We start from the raw sequence: 10,473 nt of genomic DNA, 5'->3' as shown, positions 1-10,473 counted from the left end.
CCTTTCCAAACATTTTTCTTGATTTTAATGGTTTTACAGTTGATTCTCATTCCTTTCCTACAGAGACCATCATATCATTTTCAAATAAGTTTACAGTAATTACTGATGTATTTGGATTTATGCCTACTGTTTCATTCTGTATTTACTATTGATCATGTTTTCTGATTTCCTTTATTCCCTCTCTGCCTTTTGAGGTTTGATAGCACATCTTTGATTCTTTTGTGGTCTAGATGTTCTGCATTCCGTTTCTATCCTTCTGTGGTTGTCCTCCATGTTTTGTTAAATACTGAAACACATTTTTCTATCAATGTCAAGAATCAAATTAGTTAATGACTTTCGCCCAAGCAAGGTGAGATCATAATACACCTGAACTCCACTCCTGATCCTTCATGTCCCCTGTTTTATTGAAATCATTTGAAATCTTAACACTGGATTATTTTTTTAAATCTTTTTTCACATTTCATCTCTATTACTTAGGAATCCTTTACTTTGTTCTTTTTGCTGTATAGAATGTTCTGGGGGCAGGCGACTGGCTCAGTCAGTGGAATGAGCGACTTCTGATCTTGGGGTCGGGAGTTCAAGCCCCACATTGGGTATAGATTACTTTTTTAAAAAAGCCCTAGAATGTTCTGTTTTCTTTTGTCATCTCCTTTGGTTTAAAAGGTTGCGATCATTTTCTTAATTTTACTAGTGGTTGACTTTCATATCACCAGATATATTCTTAATTATGTTTTTTTTTAATTTTTTAAGAGAGAGAGAGAGAGAGCATGAACAGGGGTGTGAGGAGACAGAGGGAGAGGGAGAATCTTAAGCAGACTCCCATTGAGTGCAGAGCCCAAGGCAGGGCTGAAATCACCACCTGAGCCAAAATCATGTCAGTCACTTAACCTACTGAACCACCCAGGTGCCCCCAGATATATTCTCATACCTCTATTTCTCTTATTAGAAACGTTAAGAACAGTCAGCATCTCTTAACTCCCTTCCTCTACCTCAGATGAAGACTTCGGCATGCCTCTGCCTCTCTTGCCCTCTCCCCACTTGCTTCTCAGACTTTCTAAATATAATGGGGTTTATAAATCCAACTTACATTTTAACCATCTATATCCTTGTTGTTCAATTCTTATAATATATTTAGTTGGTTTTAACGCTCACAACCCCATCTTTTATAGTATTACAATGTTCCCACTTTCAAGTTCTTGATTTTAATTCATTTCTGGAGCAGCTGAAGTGCATCTTCAAGTTGTTTACTTAGAGAGGACACAGGAGTGGTACATTCTTTTGGACATTCTTCTCTGTAAATCTGGAGTGTATTTCTGTCATTTGTGCACGTGAATGACAGTTCCTTGGGTACAGAACTCTTGTGTCACAGTCTTTTATTTCCAAAGCTCCAATCATTGCTCCCTGTCTTCTAGTGTTCAGAACACAGGCGAAGACTGTGTTCCCTTTGTCACCTGACTTAACGTATGGATCCATACATTATTTTTCTCTTGTCTTAGAAAAAATAATTTTTTCATTGCCAGTATATGCTCTCATACAATTCTTCATTAATTTTCCTGAAACTCATGGGCTTATATTTACCTCATCTTTTCTCAGCACAGGAAGTCATTTCCATTGGGTCTGTGAAGATTACTTCCGTTCATTTGCTCCTAATGATTGTAAATATCGCTTGGCTGTGACTTCCTCTCTTTCATCCCTCTCCAGGGCCAATACAGCAACCTTCAAACTCTTCTCTGCGCTCTTCCTCGACCCCTATTCCTTTCTCACTCTCTACCTTCATTTACGACCCTTGACGCCGTGGACCCTGACCACTTTGTTCACTGCTCTGAACACTAGTTACCCACTGCTCTCCGAGTATGATCCAAATCCCGAGTGTGGCCACTGTAGCCTCTGGTTAGTGCCCCACCCCACCCACCACCTCAGGGCCCACTAACCTCCCCCTGCTCCCTCCTCTCCGCCCTGCTGGCCTCCTCCCTCCAGCCCCACCTTCACAGATCCTGACCCTCTACCCTTGCGGCCTGGCCAACCCCTCTATGTTCTCTGGAGGTCAGCTTAAATGTTGCTTCCTGAGGAAACTCTCCTCCACTCTCACAACTCTTCTCTGCTATGTCCAGAACTTTGTCCTTTGTTCTTTTTTTTTTTTTTTTTTTCAGTAAATATTTACTGAGTGTCCTCTATGTGCTGGGCACTGTTCTAGACCCTGAAGGTAGGTCAGTGAACCAAAAAGACAAAGGTCCCGCCCTTACGGGGCTTAATTCAATAGGCATTCCACATAGCGCTTCTTGAATGACTATGTAAAATTATTGATGGTGGAAATGTTTTATTTTGCCTCTCCCACAGCACAGGCTTGATAACTGAAATACTGCCACTTGTGGAAGCTGGGACTCTGTGTTACAATCCAGCTCTAGCCGTAGCAACCAAAGTGGATTCTTGAGGCCACTCCCAAGGGAAGTCTGCAGGCAGCTCCAGCACCACGCACGGCTGAACTGAGAGCCTCGCTCAAGCCCAGCAAGCCCCCGCTCTGCTTCCCGCGGTGTGCCCATCCTCTCCAGCCTTGGATGGATCGCCTCCATGCTGCCAGGGCAGACAAGTGCCGCCAGTTCCAAATACACACATTCTCCGCTTAGCAACCCCAAGAAGAAAAGCGTTTCTCTCCCCAGGCGCAGGGCCGCGAGGCCCAGACTACTGGTGATTGGCCCAATTTAGGTCACATGCCTTTCCCCGCCCTATCACGGCATCGGAGAGCGTGGGGCATTCTGATTGGCCAAGCCTGGGCGGAAGTCAGGTGGGTGAGACAGCAGGACCTTAGCAGGAAGGTGTCTCAGAGTTCAGGAGGGAATCCCCGGAGGAATAGCAGGTGTTACCCGCAGGAAGAAAGACATGTGCTCCTAGGCCAAAAGCAATAATGGCCCATTCTCACACGATGGGTTTTCTTGTATTCTTCACTTCCTGCAGCCCATGCTTTTGCACGCACCTCTCGCGCTCAGCCTGTTCCTTTGATTTTCTCTTTGGTAGCTGTTTCCTGGAGGTGCTGTCCTCACGCTGAGTGTAGGCAATGGGGGAGCCCAGGGAACCTTGAGCCCGCTCTGCACAAGGCCACCTGGTGAGGACACCTGGTGAGGACAGTGGCTTCAGATGGCTCTTTCAGACTTTGGGGAGCTCTGTCCCAGAGGGCTGCTCCCCTGGAGAAGTACTGCGCAGGCTCAGCCAAATCACCTTGCACCTCTGAAATCACACCTGAAGACCAGGTTCGTAGAAGGCCCGGTCCGATTTCAAGCGCAAGGCGCTAGCCCTTCTCTGGAGTGAGGCTGCCCCGAGGTCCAGATGCCTGGCTGTGTTCAAAAGTCAGGCCCAGGCGGCGCCTGGGTGGTCAGTCAGTTAAGGGGCTGCCTTCGGCTCAGGTCATGATCCCAGGTCCTGGGATCGAGCCCTGCATCCGGCTCCCTGCTCAGCGGGGGTCTGCTTTTCTCTTCTGTCTCTGCCTGCCACTCTCACCTGCTTGTGCACTTGCTCTCTTGCTCTCTCAAATAAATAAATAAAATATTTTTAAAAACAAATGAACGAAAGTCAGGCCCAGGCCAAAGCCCCCTGTGTGCCCCTCAGCATTTGCTGCACCAGTGTGGCTGCCTCAGGCCCCAGGGCCACACTGTTTTGAAGGCCCTGCATGCTTCGCTTTCCTGCAACAGGGAGTTAGGGTCTCTGTTCAGATTATTACCAACAGGCCATCCATTTAGGTGAAAGTCCAGTGGGCTGCTCCCAAGTCGGGCAGGGTATAGCCTGCTTCTCTCCTGCGTAGGACTGTCCTGGGTTTGCGGAGCACCACCTTCCCTCGCGCCTGATCCCTGAATGCCAAGGACTCCATCCATCATGAAGGCAACCAAAACTACAGTCACGCATTTTCCAGACACCTCCTGGGGGGCCGTCAACACACTCTTCCTCAGCTTTTGAAGACTGACCTCTCCTCACACTCCCCAGTTTTGCCAGTATCCTTAGTGACTTCACTGTCCTCATGGACAACCCCTCCAGAAATGGAGCAAGCATTATGTAGAGAGAGGGAGGGAGGGTTGGCCTTGGTTTTGCCCAGAATTTTCCAATACCTGCTCACCATTCTGGAAAAACACAGAGAACAAAACCCCCAGAGATCTGTTTGTGCCACACACTATCTTTGCAGCCTTGGTGCTCCCAGTGATTCCATGTTCACATACGAACCTCTGACCCCTTCATTGTGTCTTCAGGACAGTCGTGCCCGAGCATTTAGGTACTGATACACAAATACGTCATCGCGCACCATTCTCCCTATATTTCTCCTTTATATTACTCTTGGGGCCTTACTTAGACATTTTTGACATTTGAACAGTTTAGACGTTTGAAACTACAGTATCGTAGGTAATCTTACCTATGCATTTATTTCAGGCTAGTAAAGGAGATGTTAGGAAACATTGGTGAGAAGTGTGCATTGGGTGTGAAACATGGAAAACGACAGATCTAGAAGCTTGGTGGATGTTAGCAACAAGAAGGAATATTTTTTTGTTCAGAGCTATCTTACTTCCCTTAAATAACGGACCCACAGTAAAGACGTAACCTGCCCTGGGCCAGGCTGATTGGTCTTTGACACCACCGGGGACCCGACGGCAGCTAAAATTCAGGTTTTCCACCTTTTCCCTCACAAGCATCACACCTAGACACCGTTGCTCCCCAAATGACCCGGTCCCAGAGAGGAGAGTCTTAGCAGGGAGAGACTCACACAGACGTGGAGAGAGGACTCCTCCTGTGTTCATCAGTGGTCTGTATCACTCGTGTTTCCTGGGGTCTCATCAAGTCCCTCATTTTTTTCCTGAACCCCCTATGGCTCTGGAAGTTTCCTACTTTGTGGACCTAGGATCACATTCAGGACTAGCACATGGGCTCCCCAATCCCTCTTTTCCCCTGGTCTTTGTCCCCTGAAACACTGCAGGACCTGGCCAGCTGGAGTCGGTCTCCAAAGCAACAAAGCCCTCCCTCTCCATGCTGGAAGCCTTCTGTGAGTCGAAAGCTATTTTTCCTGGGTGAACCACCTCTCGGGGGGTGGATGGGGTCATGTTTGTCCTGAACACAGAGGAGCAGAAACGGGAGGTCTTCATTGGGATTCCGAGCACGGGGGCCTCTCTCACGCCTCCACTTGAACCTTCTCTGGGTTTTACTGGCTTATCATGTCGCCCGCATGTGAGTGGACCAAATAGATCTTTCTCTGACTGCCCGGAGGCCCGTTCCTGTGTGTCTCTATGTTTCTGCATCCCAGACACACAGAATTCCAGCTCCCGAGGCAGCAATAAATGATTTGGATTTTCCTGCAGGTTTGTGAGATGACAGCGGAGTGCTAATGCTCCCCACGTGCTCCCTCGCCCAAGTTCTCCTGCCCGCAGCAAGTCCCTCCCGTCTCTGCAGCCTCTCTTCCTTGCTCTCTCTCCATGGTGGCTCCAGCCTCCTTACCCATTCTCTCTCAAAATCAGCGTGCAAACCTCCGGCATCACTAGCCAGACAGAAGCTGCTGGTCATTCACCCAGGCATCCCCCAGGAGGCCTGGGCTCACCTCCTCTCCCTCTCCTGCTCGGCAGATGCTTGTGGTCTTCAGCAAAGGGCAGTAGGTATGGGCCCCTGGGTGGCTCAGTGGGTTAAAGCCTCTGCCTTTGGCTCAGGTCACGATCCCAGGGTCCTAGGATCAAGCCCTACATCGGGCTCTCTGCTCAGCAGGGAGCCTGCTTCCTCCTCTCTCTCTCTCCCTCCCCGCCTGCTTCTCTGCCTACTTGTAATCTCTGTCTGTCAAATAAATAAATAAAATCTTTTTTTTTAAAAAGTGCAGTAGGTGTGCTATTGGCTTGTGTCCTAGAGGCTCTTTGGGGTCAAGCCCCGACCACAGATCCCTCCTCTTTCTGCTCCCCAGCCTTGCCTTCACCCCTGAAGCTTCCCCTGGGGATGTGCTCTCCAGCACCGGCCTGGCTCTTCAGCTACTCTTCCTTCCAGGGCCTCTCCTTGGACCCCAGCTGGCCCATAGGGGACCCTCAGGGGTAACCAAAGCCTTTGGGTGGTGCCTGGGAGTTAAGGACTGGGAGACTGTTAGGGAGGCAAACTTGTGAGTCCTGGGACTCATCAGGCATGGAGCCAGCTTCTACCGGGCCTCCTGGTACCCCTTCTTCCTCCCTCACTCCCTCACTCCCTCACTCCAAAGGGAGCAACCAGGGATGCTGCTCTGCCTCTTCCAGGCCCCCGTCCCCAGGAGGAAGGGAGTGTTTGCCATGCTCCTTTCCCACGGGCACGGTCTGCTATAAGATGCCCTTCACGGGCGCAGTCCAGTCTCGTTCACAGGGCAGGAGAGAGTGGAGGCTTTCATGCCACAAAACCCTGGTGTTTGGACTTGTCCCGGAGACTGCCAGATTTTTGGTGAGGCCTAGGGCTGCCGAGAGACCCAGTAATCCCAAAGGACCACTCTAAAGAAAGTAGGGAGCAGGATCGAGCCAGGTCCAAGGCCTGAGGTGCCGTCAAATGAGGGGCACTCTCTGTCCCCCTCCCCAGGCTTCACTTGCCGAGAACTGGAGCTACATCCCCACCAGCCCCCTCTGATGCCAGCCCTGATCCTAACCGCCCTCTCTTGCTCCTCGTTAAGAGCTAGAATGCAGATGGCCCCTCCAGATTCTGGAGGGTCTAAAATTGTCCAGGAAAGCCTGGCTAAATCATTCCCACATTGACTGGTTGCAGCCCTCCCAGATTCTCAAAGCTGAGTTTGTGCCCCTTGTCAAACCGCTCCCCCCGAATATTCCCAGAGACGGTGCACACGTGTGAGAGCACCTCCCCTCCGCAGGGTGATCTGGGGTTACTAAGTCAGCACTGCCAGCTGACAGGCCCACAGACACTTGGGCTGGGGCCTTGGAAGCAAACCCTCAAAGGGGGAAGGCTATGCAGCTGATCTAAGAGTTCCCAGGAGAAACTAGTGGGGGCGGGGCAGGGTGCGGGACAAGGCCAAGGAAGGGGGGCGAGAGAGGCAGAACACTGAGCAAAGTCCCACAGAGGGTAACTTTGGCTGGACCACACAGTGGGCTTGGAGGGTGGTGTAGGCACTCCCAGGCTTGTCCCGATGGGGTGCAGGGGAACCCCGCAGTCACCAGTAAAGGCTGCCTCCGCCCCAGGTCAGTTCTCAGTATTAGATGGAGTTCAGGCTGCTGGATGGGAAGGCCGTCGGGGAGCTGGTGCACAAAAAACCAGTCCAGGGGAATGTGGACGGAGCACTGACTGGGCCAGCCTTGGCCCCTCTCCCATTACTTCTAGTGCACTCTTCAGAGCGGAGACCATACTCCTCCGGCATGTTCTAGCCGCTCCACTAACTCAGCTCCCATCCTGGAGGCAGAGTCTCTTGTTGCTCCATTGCCTGTCCCACGCATCTGCTCCAGGGACAACTCCAAACTCCAAACTCCAGGGCTTTGTGGCGTGAAAGCCTCCACTCTCTCCTGCCCTGAGTCCGGACTGAGGGATGGAGGCCTGGAGGAGGCAGAGCAGTGTCCCTGGTTCCTCCCTTTGGAGTGAGGGATTGAGGAAGAAGGGGTACCGGGAGCCCCGATAGAAGCTGACTCTGTTTCTGGTGAGTCCCAGGACTTTCGGGTGAAAGAGGACTGGACCCCAAACTAGTCCAGGTGTATTTCCTCCCAACTCTTCCTTCCTCCAGGAAAAGACCCAACCCCTTAAGGAATTGTAAGTCCGTGCAGGCTGGAGTTTCCTACTTCCTCATAATGGAGGCACACGGATCCCTCCTACGCGAAGGGTATCAAAGGGAGTCCCACAGAGCAGGCACCCGCAAGACAAGTGGGGTCTGTCTTGGATAAAGCCATCCTCTAACCCATCAACCAAGTGACTGGTGGATTCCCCTGTGCCCCCTCCGTTCCTCCTGCCACCTTCCCTCCATGATCCTCTTTTCTTCCTCCTTATCCTCTGCTGTCTCTAGATGGAGTGCTGTAGAGAGGGCTGGCCACGGCCCCACGGACAGTCATGAGTGTTTCACCCTGGCCTGGGATCAAGGCATCACTGGACTCCCATTCCAAAGGGTCACAGGCACCCCCCTCACCATCTGTCTCCTCACCTTGTCCTGTCAAGGGGAGGCTGGCTTTTCCTTGGCTTCACTGGAGCATTTCCTCTTGAGCAGGCTACGGGGTTTAGGGTCTATGTCCCTCCAGGGTAGAAACTTGGGTGGACGGACAATCTTAAGAGCTCTGGCCTCTTGCTGCGTGTTATAACCTGTCAGGGATCCTGAGCAGCGCCCCTTTACTGCTAAACTGTCTCTTGGCTACCTGGGGCCACCAGATCCATCATGAAATCCAATCTCCAGTCCGCAGCCCTGGTTCTCTACATGGTGAATTAGCAAGAAACCTCTCCATTGTGTTGACAAGAACATCAGCTCAAATTGCTTTGAGTAGAAGGGGAACATACTGGTTTGTGAACTGAAAAGTCACAAAGGCAGTCAGTTCAGGATTGGCCGGATTCAGGATCTTGAACAAAAGGCTGGTCAACTACAGACCATAAGTCACGTCTAGCCTATCGCTTGCCTTATAAATAACTTTTTATTGGGATGCAGCCATGTTGATCTGGTACACATTGCCTGTGGCTGCTCTCTGAGAGCAACCGTAGAGCGGAGGAGTTGCAACAGAGCCCATATAGCCCACAAAGCTGAAAATATTGGCTCCTGATCCTTTATAGAAAACTCTGCCAAGCCCTGGCTTAAACAAGATCGTCAGGAATCTACCTCTCTTCTTCCTGACGGTGTTGTCAGTTCCCCTCAGCCCCGGCCCCCAAGCTGTGGAGACAGAGGGGCTGAGGTGTGGCTCCCCAAGTGCCAATCAGAGTGTGGTCTGCAGGAGGAGAGATGGCTTCCGAGCAGGCCAGAACAACAGATGTCTGCTCTCCAGGCTCTGATCTTGTCTTCTGAGCGGTGTTCTAGCAAGCTGCAGCGATAACGAACCCTCAGCCACCTGGAGGGGACCCTTCAACCCGGTGGCATACAGAGTGAGACTGTCCCTGTGTGTCCCCTTGTTGTCAAACCTAGAGTGAGATCAATAGTGGCTGTGGCTCGGAGACAACGGTCGTGATAGAGAAGAACACAGTCCGTGGTGCCATCCCCAAGGAACCGTGGGGATTGGAATGGCCCTAGACCAGCACCTCGGCTGCTTTTGATCTGGCTGGAACATTCCACGCACGTTTCATAAAGTTCTGTGAAATCCCTTGGCTTGGGGTCCCTTTGGGAGAGCAGTCCTTGCCTTGCCATCACAACTCCGCCGGCAAGACCATCCTCAAAACCTCACAACTTCTTGGCCAGGATGTCTAAAAGCGGGAAACCCATAAACGGTGAACCTCTCCTGCCGCACCCCTGCTGCAAAGGAAGCTTCTTGATCCCTGGTGGGAGACCCAGGCACAGGAGGAACTGTCCGGTCCTGATTTTGACCGTCTGGCTTCAGAAGACAGCAATCAAGGCACACCATTTCTCAGAGTGCGCCGCTCCGAGTCATCTCCAGATAGGCTGCTGGGTGAGCGGTGCTGTCCACGTAGAGCCCTGGGCGCAGGTGTCCCATTTTATTAGGACGTCCTCTGCCATCCTGGGCTGGAGGAACCATGCTCTAATTAGCCCCAGCATCTGCTCCCTCCCCAAGGCCCCAAAATCATCCTGCATGGACCTCAGGGCTACGGGGCAGCCGTTTTGAACCAGTACCAACTGCTTCCACACTTCATTTATGAAGCCCACGGAATCCTGTATGCTACCCACTAATTGGGGCGGTCTCTGTCCTCCCTGGAGTAGGACTTTCAGGCCATTAGAAGAGTTCTGTATCCCTCCTGCCAAAAGGACCCACTTCTCCCCCCTCACTGTCAACAACTGCGCGCTTCCTGGTGAAGGTCCTGGCTCGTCCCCCACCTCCATCTGGGGCTGGGAGGCAGACGTGGGTCACGTAATTCAAGGTCGCAAGAAAAGCTGCAGAGGGTTGCCCCAGGCTGTCAGCCGAGGCTCTTTTCCAGACCCTTCTGCCATTCCAGTTGGCCTGCGCTCCCTCATTAAAGATGGTTCTTGCGACCCAAGGAGGTGACCTTTGTAACACAGCAGCTGCACCTTCAGAGCTATGATAACAACACTGGACTTAATCCGGCCTTCCCTCTAATATCTGATTCAACCCTAGGAAGTGAGGCGGGTAGCAACCCACTTTGGTGGGGGGCTCCATATTCACATTCCTTAAGTATATTCTCGATAATCCACTCCAGCATTAAAAACTCTATTGTCTGTTAACTCTGTAGTCTGGGCCTCACTGCCAGATGGGCTTTGATGAGCAAATATCATCATTTTATTCTCCCCACTGACCTACTATCACAACTTTCATCCTTTCGTCCTAGACCAAGGTGGTTTGCGTTGCCTCCTTCCCTTCAGAGGACCATCCCTCCTTCATTTCCTGTGGTTTAGATGGCACGGATCCC

This window comes from Martes martes, assembly GCF_963455335.1.
Source record: "Martes martes genome assembly, chromosome: 4".
In the NCBI taxonomy this organism is placed as follows: Eukaryota; Metazoa; Chordata; class Mammalia; order Carnivora; family Mustelidae; genus Martes; species Martes martes.
This window is presented reverse-complemented; position numbering follows the sequence as displayed.